Source organism: Salmo trutta, chromosome 14, assembly GCF_901001165.1.
Source record: "Salmo trutta chromosome 14, fSalTru1.1, whole genome shotgun sequence".
NCBI classification, from domain to species: domain Eukaryota; kingdom Metazoa; phylum Chordata; class Actinopteri; order Salmoniformes; family Salmonidae; genus Salmo; species Salmo trutta.
The window spans coordinates 81,240,084-81,257,870 of NC_042970.1; the positions used below are offsets into that span (position 1 = coordinate 81,240,084).

General features: G+C 45.4%; 1 pseudogene; it reads right to left on the bottom strand.

Annotated features, from left to right (window-relative positions):
- Window positions 1-4,428: 4,428 nt before the first annotated feature.
- On the bottom strand, window positions 4,429-17,515 carry LOC115147615 (alpha-2-macroglobulin-like; annotated as a pseudogene).
- Window positions 17,516-17,787: the final 272 nt, after the last annotated feature.

Consider the following 17,787-nt stretch of genomic DNA (forward strand, 5'->3'; position numbering starts at 1 on the left):
AGTCTCAGAGCGAGTGACGTTTGAAACGCTATTAGCGCGCACCCCGCTAACCTGCTAGCCATTTCACATCGGTTACACCAGCCTAATCTCGGGAGTCGATAGGCTTGAAGTCATAAACAGCGCAATGCTTGAAGCATTGTGAAGAGCTGCTGGCTAACACACGAAAGTGCTGTTTGAATGAATGCTTACTTGCCTGCTTCTGCCTACCACCGCTCAGTCAGACTGCTCTATCAAACCATAGACTTAATTATAACATAACACAGAAATACGAGCCTTAGGTCATTAATATGGTCAAATCCGGAAACTATCATTTCGAAAATAAAACCTTTATTCCTTCAGTGAAATACGGAACCGTTCCATATTTTATCTAACGGGTGGCATCCGTAAGTCTAAATATTCCTGTTACATTGCACAACCTTCAATGTTATGTCATAATTACATACAATTCTGGCAAATTAGTTCGCAACGAGCCAGACGGCCCAAACTGCTGCATATACCCTGACTCTGTTGCACATAACGCAAGAGAAGTGGCACAATTTCCCTAGTTAAGAAATTCATGTTAGCAGGCAACATTAACTAAATATGCAGGTTTAAAAATATATACTTATGTATTGATGTTTAGGTACACATTGGTGCAACGACAGTGCTTTTTTCGCAAATGCGCTTGTTAAATCACCCGCTTGGCGAAGTAGGCTATGAGTCAGTGATAAATTAACCGGCACCGCATCGATTATATGCAACGCAGGACAGGCTAGTGATATCAACCATGTGTAGTTAACTAGTGATTGTGTTTAGATTGATTTTTTATAAGATACATTCATGCTAGCTAGCACCTTGGCTCCTTGCTGCACTCGCATAACAGGTAGTCAGCCTGCCACGCAGTCTCCTCGTGGAGTGCAATGTAATCGGCGTCCAACAATGCCGATTGTTATGACAACTTGAAAATACAAAATCGGTCGACCTCTAGTGTACATGTGTCATCAGCTTCTTGATAATTCCCCACCTGTCAAGTGGATGGATTATCTTGGCAAAGTAAAAATGCTCACCAGCAGGGATGTAAACAAATTTGTGCACAATTTCAGAGCTTTTTTCATGCATATGGAACATTTCTGGGATCTTTTATTTCAGCTCATGAGACATGGTGATATAGTTGCGTTCACTACTGTTTAAGAATTCCTGAGTACTGTCCAATCAAGAGGGCTTGTTAAATCTTCTCTGAACTGAAACATTTGGTGTTGTACTGCCGTCAAAAGTAGAGTGATTGCTTAGTTTGACAGCAGTCAACCCAGAATGTATTTTCTTTCCCATTGTCAGGTCATGAGCATCACTGCTTTTCTAAAGTTCTGTTTTCACAGCACACTCTTACTCCCAGTATGTTTGCATACATTGTGTTCATAGAATTTAGCGAGTCGTGTCGTCAGTAGGGCTCTATAGTAGCTGTTGGGTCGTCAGTTCTGTTAATCACATTGATTTGTGAGGTGTTTACTTACAGGCTCTAACCAATAGTGCGGGAAAAAGTGTGTGTGTAGGTAAGTAAAGAAATTAAACAGTAAAAAGACATTTGAAAATAAGAGTAGCAAGGCTATATACAAACACCGGTTAGTCAGGCTGATTGAGGTAGTATGTACATGTGGGTATGGTTAAAGTGACTGTGCATATATGAACAGAGAGCAGCAGTAGCGTAAAAAGATGGGTTGGCGGGTGGTGGGACACAATGCAGATAGTCCGGGTAACCATTTGGTTACCTGTTCAGGAGTCTTATGGCTTGGGGGTAAAAACTGTTGAGAAGCCTTTTTGTCCTAGACTTGGCACTCCGGTACCGCTTGCCATGCGGTAGTAGAGAGAACAGTCTATGACTGGGGTCTTTGACAAATTTTCAGGGCCTTCCTCTGACACCGCCTGGTGTAGAGGTCCTGGATGGCAGGCAGCTTTGCCCCAGTGATGTACTGGGCCGTACGCACTACCATCTGCAGTGCCTTGCGGTCGGAGGCCGAGCAATTACCGTACCAGGCAGTGATGCAACCGGTGAGGATGCTCTCGATGTTGCAGCTGTAGAACCTTGAGGATCTCAGGACCCATGCCAAATCTTTTTAGTTTCCTGAGGGGGAATAGGCTTTCTCGTGCCCTCTTCACGACTGTCTTGGTGTGTTTGAACCATTCTAATGTTGTTGATGTGGACACCAAGGAATTTGAAGCTCTCAACCTGCTCCACTACAGCCCTGTCGATGAGAATGTGCTCGGTGCTCCTTTTCCTGTAGTCCACAATCATCTCCTTAGTCTTGGTTACATTGAGGGATAGGTTGTTATTCTGGCACCACCCGGCCCGGTCTCTGACCTCCTCCCTATAGGCCGTCTCGTCGTTGTCGGTGATCAGGCCTACTACTGTTGTGTCGTCAGCAAACTTAATGATGGTGTTGGAGTCGTGCCTGGCCATGCAGTCGTGGGTGAACAGGGAGTACAGGAGGGGACTGAGCACACACCCCTGGGGAGCTCCAGTGTTGAGGATCAGCGTGGCAGATGTGTTGTTACCTACCCTCACCACCTGGGGGCGGCCCGTCAGGAAGTCCAGGATCCAGTTGCAGAGGGAGCTGTTTAGTCCCAGGTTCCTTAGCTTAGTGATGAGCTTTGAGGGTACTATGGTGTTGAACACTGAGCTGTAGTCAATGAATAGCATTCTCACATAGGTGTTCCTTTTGTCCAGGTGGGAAAGGGCAGTGTGGAGTACAATAGAGATTGCATCATCTTTCTGGGATAATGGTGTTGTGAGCCATTACCAGCCTTTCAAAGCACTTCATGGCTACGGACGTGAGTGCTACGGGTCTGTAGTCATTTAAGCAGGTTGCCTTTGTGTTCTTGGGCACAGGGACTATGGTGGTCTGCTTGAAGCATGTTGGTATTACAGACTCAATCAGGGACATGTTGAAAATGTTAGTGAAGACACCTGCCAGTTGGTCAGCACATGCCCGGAGCACACGTCCTGGTAATCCATCTGGCCCCGCAGCCTTGTGAATGTTGACCCGTTTAAAGGTCTTACTCACATCGGCTACGGAGAGCGTGATCACAGTCGTCCGGAACAGCTGATGCTCTCATGCATGCCTCAGTATTGCTTGCCTCGAAGCCAGCATAGAAGTGATTTAGCTCGTCTGGTAGGCTCGTGTCACTGGGCAGCTCGCGGCTGTGCTTCCCTTTGTAGTCTGTAATAGTTTGCAGGCCCTGCCACATCCGACGAGCGTCGGAGCCGGTGTAGTACGATTTAGTCTTAGCCCTGTATTGACGATTCGTCGCAGGGCATAGCGGGATTTCTTGTAAGCTTCCGGGTTAGAGTCCCGCACCTTGAAAGCTGCAGCTGTACCCTTTAGCTCAGTGCGAATGTTGCCTGTAATCCATGGCTTCTGGTATGTACGTACAGTCACTGTGGGGACGACGTCCTCAATGCACTTATTGATAAAGCCAGTGACTGATGTACTCCTCAATGTCATCGGAAGAACCCCGGAACATGTGCCAGTCTGTGATAACAAAACAGTCCTGTAGTTTAGCATCTCCGTCATCTGACCATTTATTTATAGACCGAGTCACTGGTGCTTCCTGCTTTCATTTTTGCTTGTAAGCAGGAATCAGGAGGATAGAGTTGTGGTCGGATTTACCAAATGGAGGGCGAGCTTTGTACGCGTCTCTGTGTGTGGAGTACAGGTGATCTAGAATTATTTTCCCTCTGGTTGCACATTTAACATGTTGGTAGAACTGATTTAAGTTTCCCTGCATTAAAGTCTCCGGCCACTACGAGCGCCGCCTCTGGGTGAGTGGTTTCCTGTTTGCTTATACAGCTGGCTGAGTGCCCGCATTGATTGTGGTGGTAAATAAACAGCCATCAAAAGTATAGCTGAGAACTCTAGGCAAGTAATGTGGCCTGCAGATTATCACAATATACAACTTCAGGCGAGCAAAATCTAGACACTTCCTTAGATTCCGTGCACCAGCTGTTTACAAATATGCACAGACCGCCCCACCCTCATCTTACCGGAGTGTGCTGTTCTATCCTGCCGGTGCAGCGTGTATCCCGCTAGCTGAATATCCATGTCGTCATTCAGCCACGATTCCGTGAAACATAGGATATTACAGTTTGATGTCCCGTTGGTAGGATATTCGTGAACGTAACTTCTCAGGAGATCATAGCCAGGACTCAATCCCTTGTAAGATGTTAATATCATTTAGTGGTAATGTGTCCTGAGCCCATTCCCTGATGAGAACTAAAAGAACCAGGCCTTCACAACTACAGGGGTCCATGACACAGACTGAGGAACAAAAACCCGAAGCTGTGTAAAACAGTTACACGGATTAACAGCACAGATGGAAACTAGACCTCCAGAGAGCTGCTCTGTTTACTGTACCCCCAATCACATCAGTGTAACAAAATGATCCAGAAAAGGGTTCTAATGAAAAACTTTATTTCCAGTTCCATAGTTTTACTTCAGCACTTGAAAGACGTCTCAAGGGTTGCAGGTGTGACCTCAATGTCATCTTCCATCTGTCGAGGAGCAAATCCATTACCAAACTGACCAGCATTTAGATTAAAGGAAGACTGGCTCCCTAAATCATTTATAGTATATGAGTCAGCAATAATTCCAGATTTTAAAAAAACCTCACCAGCTTGGAACTCCTACTTGCAAGGGAAGACGTATTCTGTCTCAGCCTGGTCACCTGTAACCGTAAGACAGGTTAGTCAGAGTAAATGAAAACAAGTTGCCCAAATGTTCCTCAGAAGAGGGGGAAAATAACATTTTGGAAGGGTTAGTAGAGCAACTTACTTGGCTGGTAGTAGTCATAGATTTTGACCACCGCTGGCTTTAGATTCTGTACTGGGAGCTCCTGTATGATGTCCAGGGTGATGTGGAAAGGAAATAGCGATGTCAGCTGTTGGGAGAAAAACAAACATATTGCTCATTATACAGCAATATCTATTCTTTTTAAATGAAGCCCATTATATGGAGTGCCATGCGAATGGTTTCCACCTCACCTCTGTCAGGTACATTAACACATGGTCATCTTTGATATCAACACGATCCACTTGACTTGAACCCCTCAGCTGTGAAGACAAGTCATTGATATTGCATGGACACAAAAAAAAAGGGACACCGATGAGGCAAGACCTCCATGGATAAAGGTCACACCACAACAACTCACCCTCCCCAAAGAGTCTGGATCTGGGGAAAACCCAGAGAGCATTTTCAAATCCACTATAATCATATTGGTGGTGAGCTCCTTTCCATGATATCTGAGAAAGACATGATTGACAACTGCTTTTAATAATCAAATGCTTGGATTATTTTAGCCATAAAGACCAGGCTGCTGAATGAGCCAAGCCGAGGTACCAACTAGAAGGTCAATAACCCTGATTCATTTGGGTCAAACCCATTCTGCAAGTCATGCGCCAAGACAACACATTTAAAATAATTAATACAAATGGGTCCTTCATTCTTACCGAGACTGGAGCTTCAGCGTGACTCTGGGTCTCAAAGACTTGATGTTGCAGTCCACCTCTGGAGTCACCTGGATACTGAGCGTTGTGCTTCTGGTAGGAGTAGGGACGTTGTAGTGGAGCACCACCTGGGATAGACAAGAGGAAGTCAGGGAAACCATCCTGTCCATATACAAACATTTTATGACCCAGAAGAAACATCTTCCCTGTAATGTATATTAAAGCGCATCTTGCGCCACAGGACTGGGAGCAGAGATGTGTATTCACTGACCTGCACTGAGGCACAAGCACTGCCCTTCACTTCAACGCTGTACTTCCCTTCTGTGTCCTGCAGCGCCCTCTCCTGGTACAGAAGCTTGTTGTTTTGGTTCACATGGAAGAGGCACCGTTCCCCACTGGGAGACCGTACCGTCACTGTGCTGGCTCCTCCTCTACTGAACACCCTGGTGGAGTAGAGAGCCAGGGCCTGGAGGGCCACCACGGTGTCCTAGACATACAGACCACAGGACAATACCTTCAATGACAAAGACCGTTTTTAAAGGGTTCATTTTTCCAAATTCAACAGTTGCTAAAGTGACTATAGCCCAATTCCATCCATTATGATGATGGTTTCTAGGCTCTGTACCAGTGGAAGTGAGCCTCACCAGGTTGGACATGAAGAACAGAGTTCTGCCTGTACTAGTGCACAAGGTGCCATTTCAGACCACTGGTGTTTGGGAAGTATACCTGTGTGGAGGAGAAGCCTCCGTAGGCGTTCTGCTGCCTCACCAGCCACCTGACGATGCGGGAGGCGTAGCCCAGGTCAGAGGTAGACCGAGAAGAGGCACTGAGGGACGCCAGCAGAACGTAGGAGCTGATCTCCACCTCCAGGGAGGGTGAGGTCTCCGAGGAGGACTGGGACCAGTGCAGGAGACCCCCTGAGGGTTGAGGAGCACACACACCCACACTTCAGGATAAGGACTAGCTTAGTTGTCCTAATACAGACTAGACAAAACAAAGTCCTGACCTCCCCAAATCAACTTTGGCTGTTTGATTGGACCCATCTGGAGTGCCAGATGGGCCAAAGGTTTGCACTTTTAGGAATACTCCATTATCCAGGCAAGACAGCACTAACAGATCTTGGACCAGGATATAGCTCACCCTCTTGAAATGAGATGGTGTCGAGGTGCTGCAGAAGCCGGGCCCGTGTCTCCATGTCACCTGCCAGGGTGAAGGTGTAGGCCAGCAGAGCAGTAGCGTAGGTGTTGGACACATCACTGGTGGAGTTCTTCAGGCAAGACAAGCTGTGGTCCACAACAGGATCCTGGAGCACAGAATAACAGCAGCACATTAAGACACAAGCCAGCCTGGTCCCATTCAACTTGCAGTTCAAATTGTTGATTAGTGACAGCTTTTTGCTGAGGAATGGGATCATTTTTTCCTTGTAAAATTTGTAAACGGTATAAATTGTGTCTATGCAGGGCTCCTCTGATAGAGGCCTTGGTCTCAATGGGATTCTTAAAATAAAGGTGAAAGCAGACAATACAAACAGATCTGGGACCAGGCTAGAGAACATATCAGTAGTAACAGATCTGCTTATATAACGGCCATTCTTTGTTATTTCATAGGCTACTTTCAGACAAGTTACTTCATTGTCGAATCTTTAGATGACAATTCATGTAAGACACACACAGATTTCATACAGGAGGCTAAATGAGTTGCGAGAAATGGTTACGTGGAGCTACTTACCGACACGGACATGTTGAGCTCCAGCATTGAAGCAGTGATGTAAGCCGTCAGTGTGACTTCATCCGTCACTCCACCCTAGAAAACAATGTTAAAATACTAACTGCATCTAGCCTGTTGATTTAACATCCTTCAGTTTGTTAGCAATATAAATACCTTCATTCTGTTGTTCAAGAGCTTCCCTAAAGTTCTGAAACAGCCATGTTTGCCTTGTTGACCTTCCAACCAAGTCTTGGACTGCTCCATTGTTGCCGGGTCAACATAGATGAAAGACTGGGCTTTGCCAAAGGATCTCAAGACAAAAGCAGTCAGCCTGAAGAAAGAACTGGATTCATTTAAAAGCCCTGACATCACATGTCAACTGTCCTATCCGTCATTGAAACTACCAGTAGGTGAAAAACAAGCCAAGTACTCACCAGGTGTTCCCCAAGCCTTGTCCAAACGTGCTGTACGCACCATCAGCATTCTTGTAGTTCAGCTGCCTTTGGTAACCTGCCGGTGGGTTTTTAGCATGAACAGTGACCAAGTGGTTGTTCTACTCCCAGAGTTGAGCCCCAAATGGCTCCCTATATCAGGGCTCTCCAACCCTGTTCATGGAGAGCTACCCTCCATCCAAGCTGTAATTAACCCCATTCAGCCAGCTAATTATTAGAAGGGGAGCTAGACTCTCCAGAAACAGGGTTGGAGAGTCCTGCACTATGAGACAGTGTCAATATTCTACCATCAAATGACTTCAGTAGGAATCCATGTGTTGGGTCAGTGATATCAAAGTAAATCCTCTAATTGGACAAATCCAGCCCGGTTTGTGGATTTGGTGTCTAATCAAGACAGATTTTAAGGGACTCTCCTACCACTAGTGAGGAACTTGGTGGCCTTGTCTAGGATGGCTGGCGTGAGCTGCTTTGTATTCCGCAGGTACTCCAGGATGTAGATATTGGGGGAGAGCAGGGCCATATTCTGCTCCCCACAACCATACGGCATCTGCAACAGTCCATCCAGATTGTTGAGGGCCCGACCCAGGATGTCCCCTACAGAGAAACAAGGGACTTCTGTTAGACTGTCCTCTTTAGCAAACAGCAGCATCAGCACTGGAGAAGCGTTGTCTTCCCACCACTACACAATGGTTTCTTTTACCCAGAACAGAGAGGGAAATCCTAGCAGAGCCATCCACCACATTCTGGGGGAGTTGTACTTCCACCTCCTCTGTCAGAGCTTCTCCTGTGGACACAAACATGCGCTGAATGAGGATGATCACAACCACCGTGAACATTCAACGCTGATTCATTACTGACCAGTAGGACACAGCAACCAGTTGTAGGTGTGGCTCTTCTCTGTTCCCTCAGCCTAGAGGAGAGGAGAGGGATTCTTTTCAGAGGCAGTTACACCAGACACTATCTGTGCAACCTAACAGCAGTAGACCACATACCTTCACCAGCAGGCTCCGTGTGACTGTGTCAACGCGTCCTCTCTCCGGTAGGTTCACAACCCCGTTGCAACACGCAGTGTGGGACTGGACAGCCGCTGCACTAACGGACACGTTCAGAACCCCTACACGCAGTACAGCACAGGTTACACAACATCCAATACGGTGACAGTACACAACTCAGGTTGACATCCATTCTGCCGTTTCAACAGTTGAATGAAGACTAACCCAGGACAGAGGGGGCCATTGTCCAACTGAAGGTCTTTCTTCCATTGGCACACAAGCACGAGGAGTCCTGGACATCACGCGCAGGTGTGAGAGTGTAGTCGGAGGAAAGAGCTGGAGTCACAGAAACCTGCCAAAGAGGAACACGTCCTAAGATAACATGGTACGACAAAAACACTACAACTCAAGAAACCATCCTGGTGCACTGTCGTACCATGATGCACTTGGAGAGGTAATTAAACACGGTGGCCTTCAGCTCAAAGTGCTCTCCCCGGATGACTGAGTAAGGCAGGGTGAGCTCCAGGAAGAAGGGCTGGAAGACCGTGAGCTCCACCAGAGGAGCCAGACCGAAGCCACTGGGGGCCAGGCAGAAGACCTCAGTCTCCCAGGTGGTGATGGTGTCTGGGACTGTCAGGGGGACATCTGCTGATCCAGACTCCCTGGAATACAGAGGTCAGAGTTCAAACAGAAAGCCACCAAGTGTCCAATAGAGGGGACTAATTTCAACACCGTTTGTTGTTACAAATGCATTTAAGCTTTATCTAACCAGGGACACCCATTGAGGTCAAAGGGTCTTGCCTACAGTTTACAGAGGTTCAGGTTCCTAATCTACACCACTACTGTTTTGATATGAGGCAAGAGCTAAGAGGGCTTTCACCAGAGGTCAGCCTCACTGTGCAGAGCACTTACCCAACTTCCACAAGATCCCAAATCCATGTCTCAGGGAAGAATGTACGGACCGTCTGTATGGGTGGCGGAGGTGGAGCGGCAAGTCCACCAGCCACAGCCATTTCAAGTCTAGGACCCGCTGATCCAGGCCTAGCCATTTGGCTGTAAGCTACTACTAACACAAAACATGGCCATTATTGTCAAGTTAAAAATGGACTGAATGCTGTGCTCAGTGAGTGCATGCAGTGTTTAGACCAGTTTAACCAGGCTTTGTTATTCTAGCAAAAAGTAATCCATTTCCCAAGGTTCAATAAACACTTCTGGCAATGATGAGAATAAGGGTTGGTAAGGACATCTCACCATAGGAGCGATAGTACTGGTTCCCCTGGTAACTGAGGCAGGAAGGTACTCTTATATCCAGGTTAGTCGCTAGCTTCAGTCCCAGTGTCTAGAAATGTCAGAAACAACTAATTATTAATAAATGTCCATTTGTCATTCTATTAAGAATAACAGTGTAAGATGAACACATGGTAACAGTATGGGGGCTGATTCTTCAAGTTGAGAAAACAGGGCAGAAATATTTACCTGAAAAACTGCATAAGGATCATTTGTCTCCTCAGACGGTCCATATGGGTATGGCATTATGGATCTCCTTGGTCTAACACGTAAACATGCTACTGGATCTTCAAGCTCGTAGGGAATATAAATCGTCTCCTTGACTGGTAACAAATCAAATATCTGGAATGGGACAAGAGGGAGGCTTGAAATTCTCTTGTTCATTGGGGACCAAACAGGACTGAAACTGGGAGGACTACTTGGCCAAGAATAAAAGGACACTCAATTTTGGTTTTCCATTGCTACATTTTTAGAAAGTTGTCCTATCAACCCAGAACATCAATAAGGAGGTGCTTTCCAGTTACCCAGAGTCAATAGAAAGCGGGCCTCAAGCCAGTCTCATTACATTTGATAAAAGCTCCCCAAATAACCAGATCCACTCCATGTCTGCTGTAGTCACTGGTTGTATTCCCAGCACCACCAAAACTGTAGGTATGGTGGTACCACTGTTGTTCACTTCAGTGAGCTCCGTTACCTTGTCAGCATCCAGCCTCTTCCCTGGCTCCATGATGCCAACACTCTGGTCCACAGCACTGAGGCCACAGAGGGAACCGGGCTGGGCCGAGAGATGCAGGGTGTTCTCCTCCCCTGGGACAGCGTTGGAGGGCGAGAATGCCACCAACACCTGGCATACACATCAGATACCATTACTCCAGCTATGATACAGTCTGCATGGAAATACTGGACACCTTTCATAAAGTGGCAACAATGTACAGTCACTGGGGATATGACAGACTCCTGCACACACACCTTGTTCCTGAAGCATTTCTCAGTGGGGAAGTTCATGCTGTGGGCGATGACAGTCTCACTGGGTAGCATACTGTACACCAGGAGCTGAACCACCGGTGCCAACTCTGGAACCACTGCCAACTTCAAGGTGACGTCACCCTCAGCTACTGCAACGCAAGAGCAGGTCACTGTCAAGCGCCTTCCAGAACGGTCAGAATCACTTAATGAAACACTCACCAGGACTGTCCTGCTGCACAGTAACATTGATGTGTCCATGCTGAACTATGACCCCTCTGGATAAGGCCTGGAGGGAAAGGGAACAGTTCTCAGCAACTCAGAGAGGAGACGTTGCAACCTGGACTCATGGGGGTAGACGTAACATGGTAAACAAATCCAGGACTCAAATTAGTATGATACGTTAGTGGATGTCCATCATCCATTTCATATATGTTACGAATTTGCTAAATGTATTGTTTATACATTAGCTAGGTTGGGTTACCGTGGTTGATTAGCAGTATTGGTGTAGTTTAGGAACATCCTTCCTTTGAAAGTGTGGCTGGGGCAACGTCTGAAATCATCCTGGTCAAAAGGAGTGCAACTAGGAAATATGGTGCTATTTGAGAGGCACCATGTGTTTGCAGGTTGTTCCTGGTTCTACTCACCAGGTAGAGGACATCCACAGAGCCCTTTGGGACAGTTTCCCCTACGATGGCATAGCGGATGGTGATTGACACTGCCTGCCCACATGCCAGTGGTTCCTCCATCTTCTGAATAGCCAGGGAGCTGGACGGTTTACTGTCTGGGGCAGCGGGCTGGATCAGTGAGAGGACGTGTTGCCCTCTGTTGAAATAGGGGACCCTGTATACTCCACTTGTGGGGTGTCACTCACCTGGAAAGGAACAAAAGGAAGAGTCTAACTAAAGGCCCAATCCTAAATCTACCCCTAGACACCGTCCTATATACAGTGGGGATCTGAGAGGATAACAGGAAGCAATATAATAACAGATCCACCTTACTTCCACCTAGCCCATCTTGGTCACAGCATGTTAGGGTCATGGCCTTAGGGCAGCGTTTCCCAACTGTCCTGGGGACCCCAAGCGGTGCACGTTTTGGTTCCCCCCCTAACACTACACAGCTGATTCAAATCTTGATGAAGAATTCATATTTGAAGTCAGCTGTGTAGGGCAACAACCTAAACACGCACCCCTCACGGTCTCCAGGACAGTTGGGGAAACGCTGGCATGGAGTATAAAGTCTCTCAAACCGACAAGGAATCATACTTACTACGAGGTTAATATTCTCTCCGGGCATACTGGTTGTGTTGACGGAGAACCTGGCAATACCACGACTGTCCGTGGTTAGGTTCTGTAGTCGTAGATATGAGGACCAGCCTTTCTCCTCAAACAGGTAGACTAACATGTCAGAGATGGGTGTGTTGTTAAATCCAACAGCATTTATCTGAGGAAAAGGTATGAATGAAGTGACACCACATACTGGTACTTCAGGAAGCAGGACAAACAAAAAGCATCCACAAGTCAACAGGAACACCATTTGGACTTACATTGCCTTCGATAATTGATCCATGCTCATAGATTTGGGGTGTGTCAACAAATGTGAATTCTCCAATCACATAGGAGAGCTCTACATTTTTTTCCTCTGACAGTGTAATACCTGTCAAATGAAAACAAATAATAGGATGGTATATTTCACAATTACCAGTACCAACACAATGCAGAAACTCAATTGCAGTGCAGCTTCAACAGAATATTAAAACAGCATTATATAAAACCAAAGGTCAAAAAGCTCTTTCTTACCAACCTTGAGCCAACGCAGAGTAACCCAAACTCAGTCCTGGACCCCCCCTGGGTGCACCTCAGTTTCTTGCCCAGCACAACAGCTGATTCAAATCATCAAAACTACATCACGAGATGGTTATTTGAGTCAGCCGTGTAGCGCGCGGGCAAAAACCAAAACGTGAACCCAGGGGGGCCCCAGGACAGTTAGGGAAACCCTCATCTAATGAAACAGGCAATAGTTACATTGAGTCAATTACACGATGCATCTCATAATGATTGTGATAGAGGACTTGCCTGTCCCCTCCTCCTGAACTTCTGCACGGAAACTAAACACGTCTCTCAGCAATTTCTCTCCTGCATTCTTTGTGAAAATTGCCATGTTGAAGGCATAAGAAGCACAGCCAGTATTGTCCATCTAGGAAAAGCAAGCAGAACCACAAAAACAGATTTAAATCCCATTCAAATGTAATCTGTTGGTAAATACAGCACTACTAGCTATAGGAAAGCATACAAACCTCTATCGACTCTTCGTGGCATGGAGGTGTGTAATCAGGAACTCCTTGTGGATTTCTCTCATCAATTGTTATTGGTATCACTGCATTGTCCACCAAGGGTCGGCACAACTTCACCCCTGCTTTACCAGGTACAGGCTGCCCATACGTGTATCTGATTTCAATTCACAACAAGACAAGTGTCAATTTCCTACATCCAGTTACCATATTAAAAACAGAACACCTAAGGGCTTGTGCATTCCTGCAGGCTTTAAGTCACATGTTTAACATGGTCAATGCATCTGGACCTGTCTTCATAGAGCCTCAGAATGGGAACAGTTTTAACTAGAGATCATAATGAACAAGGTCACATGTCAGGGTGGGACCTGATCCTAGAACAGCAATCCTAATCTGAGAACCAAGAACTAGCTGTTCATGTTAATGCCACTATAGGTCTTCAATTAGCATGGCTCATTAATGCAGACCACATGCATATTTAAGTATTTTAATTAAGTGCATTTCCACATGAAGCTACAGTACTAGCAGAGGCTGCTGCCTACAGACTTGAAATACTAGTCACTAATAATGCTGACATACCTTGCATTACTCATCTCATATGTATATACTGTATTCTATACCTCTGACATTGATCATCTATTCTTAATTCCATTCCTTAGATGTGTGTATTAGTGTTAAAGGAATTTTATATCTTGATGATAATAATCAATTCGCCTTGACTAATGCCCAAGGTTTGTAAGACAATGGGCTAAAATAATTATTTTTATTCATGAGAACGTTCTGAGGTCAGGATAACAAAACAGTCATTATATAGTTCTTGCTTACGCACATGCATTTACACACAATCCGTTGGTGACCTGCAACCCCCATAAACTTCTCACTATCCAGAGCTCAGCCTGTTCTTTTCCCTCAAGGTTAGGACTCTTTGAAGCTTTTACTCCCTTGACCATCTGTCTCTCTCTCTCTCTCTATACTAATTGCATACACACATTTCTTTCCCTCTCCAGTGGTTCCTGGACTTTCCGGAACTAAATCAGACTAATCGATCCCTACATTGATTATTCATTAACCATGCTGTATGACTAATAATTCATCATGGTTTATTGATTCATTTACCTTTATTAGATAATTCTCTTATCAATTAGGCATTTGTGAAATTGTTACATGTACTAAACACGTGTATGTGACTTACTTGTATTTAAGATCCAAATCCTTACTTTGAAATGTGAAAGTAAATGAAATACTTCTAATAGTATTTCAACCCAGGTCTGCATTAGCGTAATGAGACTAGAATGACATTTAGTGGACTAACTACAATACATTGCAAATCACCAATAGTGTTTACTCACTCTGCACACACTTTCACTTCATACTCTTCTTGAACAACGCTGATCTTGTCAGTGAGGTTCATCTGGATCTCAAACTTGGGCAAAACTACAGAGAAAAAGAACAGCAGTCAACTCTAGAACGTTCCAGGGTTGTGATGCATTGATTCAACATTACCTAGCATGAAAGAGAAACTCAACCTACCATACTTTTCTACCTTGAAGTTGTGGTAGATTTTCTCTTCACCAATCCACACTACAATAGTATAGGATCCTACAGGTGCTTCAGAGTTCAGGGGGTGAGAAAGCTGCAGGATGTTGCCACGGGATGTAGTGTTGACCCACTGTCCAATCCGGTTGTGATTAACATCCTGTTGGTTCATAGGAAGGGGAACGTTCAGCAGGACAAGGAGTCAGCTCTATTCATGACATTTCTATCTGCAACATGCATTTACTGAAGGGGGCCCAGATCACACAACGCTGACTGGAAGTATTTGGCTACGTTCTACAGTAGGTGGAAATGAGGACCTAGCTAGCTGGGGGGAGTCATAATCTTGCAGTATTTACACTGACAGTCAACATAAAGTTAGACTAACAAGGATCTTACCTCAAGTTCCACAATGTTGTACTGTGAAGGGCAAAGACAAGAGATGGGTTCATGTTTCATTAATAACATGAATTCCAAAACAGCAGAGTAGCATAACTGTCTACAACTACAGGAACTAGACAGGTGATTGGCTTGGTCGCTTAACGTAAACATCACATGTAGCATTTGCACTGGCAATTCAATCTCAGGAAGAGATGATCCCATACATTCCATTGTGACCTACATGAATGGAAACCCCATGTCCTGGCTGGCTGATTGCTGTACATAGTGTTACATAATACCAGATTGCTATGGCCATCACAGTATTGTGACACTTCTGTATTTTGGTCTGAAACAGTAGAGACTGAACTAAAATACATACTATTGTATATTTTCAACTCACCAGCTGATTGACAGGGCTAAAATTGGTATCCAAGGTGGCGACTCTAAAATGCACTGTAGACAAACACAATAACAATATTAGAAGCATCATTTCAGACAACTTTCTCAAAATTCCAACGATTCCCAGAAATACTGGATGAGGATTTCCATCCTGAGTGAACCCAGTGGGTTTACTGCATCTGCACCACATTCCTGAACAACGAGGCTCTTCAGATGTCTACCGTATCCATCTACAATCCTCATAAGCCACGCAGAGTGGACAGGACCAGACTGCGGGGCAATGATAGTGTTCTTTTCTACACAATTATTGCCTGATGCATTTCAAACAATACTTCATTCTAATACAGTTATAGCCTCAAATAAACAAAGGGAACATGGTGGGGTCGTGGAAGACTGTTGATATAAAATGGGGTCAGGGGCCCAAAAAGTTCAAAGCCCTGGAGTAAACCATCACCCAATTGTCCTGTTGTTTCTCAGCAACCAGACTGAAGGTGTACTGGCTCTAACGTTACCCGTTTGTCCTGGGTTGTAGATTGGTTTGTCCGTTTGGATGAACGTCATGGGGCCGTAGGGTTTGATCATGACCCTTCTCTCCTCTGTTGATAGAAATGTTACCCCTCGAACCTCCACCTTAAAGTTCTGCACTTCGTCGCTCTTCACCTGAGGGGCCTGTCAGAGACCGAGACAGGGCAACACCGGTGAACTAACGGACCGATAACATAGGACATTAAAATGTGGTGCCGTGTGGCCCAGCTGGTAAGAGCGTGCCACTAGCAACTTCAAGGTAGAGCGTTTAACTCCTGCAGGGATCACATTATGCACTCAGCGTACTTTAAGTTACATATATAAAGTGTCTCGATAGTATATGCTAGCATGCAATCAAAACCTGAATCGGAAGAAAAGTTCTGGTAGGCCACCACATTGACATTTCCCATAAAATAAGCTGGCGTTGCACAAAGAACCTAAGCGATGCAGCAAAGCTGAGAAGTACATTACACTCTTATTGGAATGGCTCGATGTCCACCAACGCTGGGCTGACCTGAAACTGGAAACAGCGGTGAAACTCTTGGTCAGAACTCTCGTGGAGAAGTGTTTTGTTCTGCCCGTCGGCTATCAGCGATATGGTCATGACCAGGGTCTCGTTGGGCTGCAGAAGGCTGGCACAAAGCTTGGCCTCTGAGCCTGCCTGGATCACTGCAGGAACGGCTACCATGTAAACCCTACAGAGAACACACCCGGCAACAGGAAAATCAGTACCCAATGACAGGATACCTCTAAACACAAAGCCAAGTGAAATATACAGGGGGGATAAAGATCTGCAGCAAGGGTAGATGAAAAATTGCTCTAAATCTGCTGACAGAACATTAAACCGAGACAAGCAAGTCTGACCATTAAATTCTAACTTGTGACTGCAGATTGACTTACGGTCTTGGAGTCTCTTGACAGACACAAAGCCAGTGAATGCAGGCAAAGAGTATCCATCTCCAAACCTCAAGCCCAGGAAGAACCATGACTAAAGGAGAAAAATAAACCAAACCAGTTATGACTTAGTATTCCTACTGGGAAGACCTGCCTACTGCAAATTAATTTCCTGTCATTCTACCATTGGGCAAGGTATTTAACAGTTGTATGATCAATTTTATGCAATTATACTAATTTTGCCAATGAGCAGAAAGTTGTCAAATGCACTCTTATTTCCGTCAATTCTACACATTCCCCCATGACTATGCCATTTTAATGATATCTGAGTGAGAGTGGCTAACAACATCAATGTTAGTCTAGTGTGCATAGTCTACTATGTTACTAAACCCTTTTACAGTGCATTTGGTATAGCCTGTAAAAGATCAGATAAATGTAAAAAAATGTTAGGCGTTAACTTCTTAGAAGTTAACCGCCGACCTGTTGTTACGGGAATAATGATTGCACCACAAGTTGCCGCAACACCTCTGGTCTAGGTTTACTCACCAGCCCGATATATTTATCGATTTAGAAATGAGACGGCTCGGTTACGTCCTCTTAAATATCCTGCAGGTGCGCGGCTAGTTCCGGATTTGTTTTATAATTACTAAGCGCGCACACCTGCTGGATATTGAAGGCGTTCGATTAGGCTGAACCGGGGTGCATGTGACCGGGCAAACCCGGTAGGGAGGAGCGCCTTTCAAATGGAACAGTAATCGGCGCTGCCCGGTCATAATAGTCAACAAGGCAGCATGGTGCATCGTTCAGGATCATACATGTCTTTTCGATAAAATGCTCTTATTTTCCCATATTGGAAAGGCAGCTAAAGCACATAATGGGGATTTTATC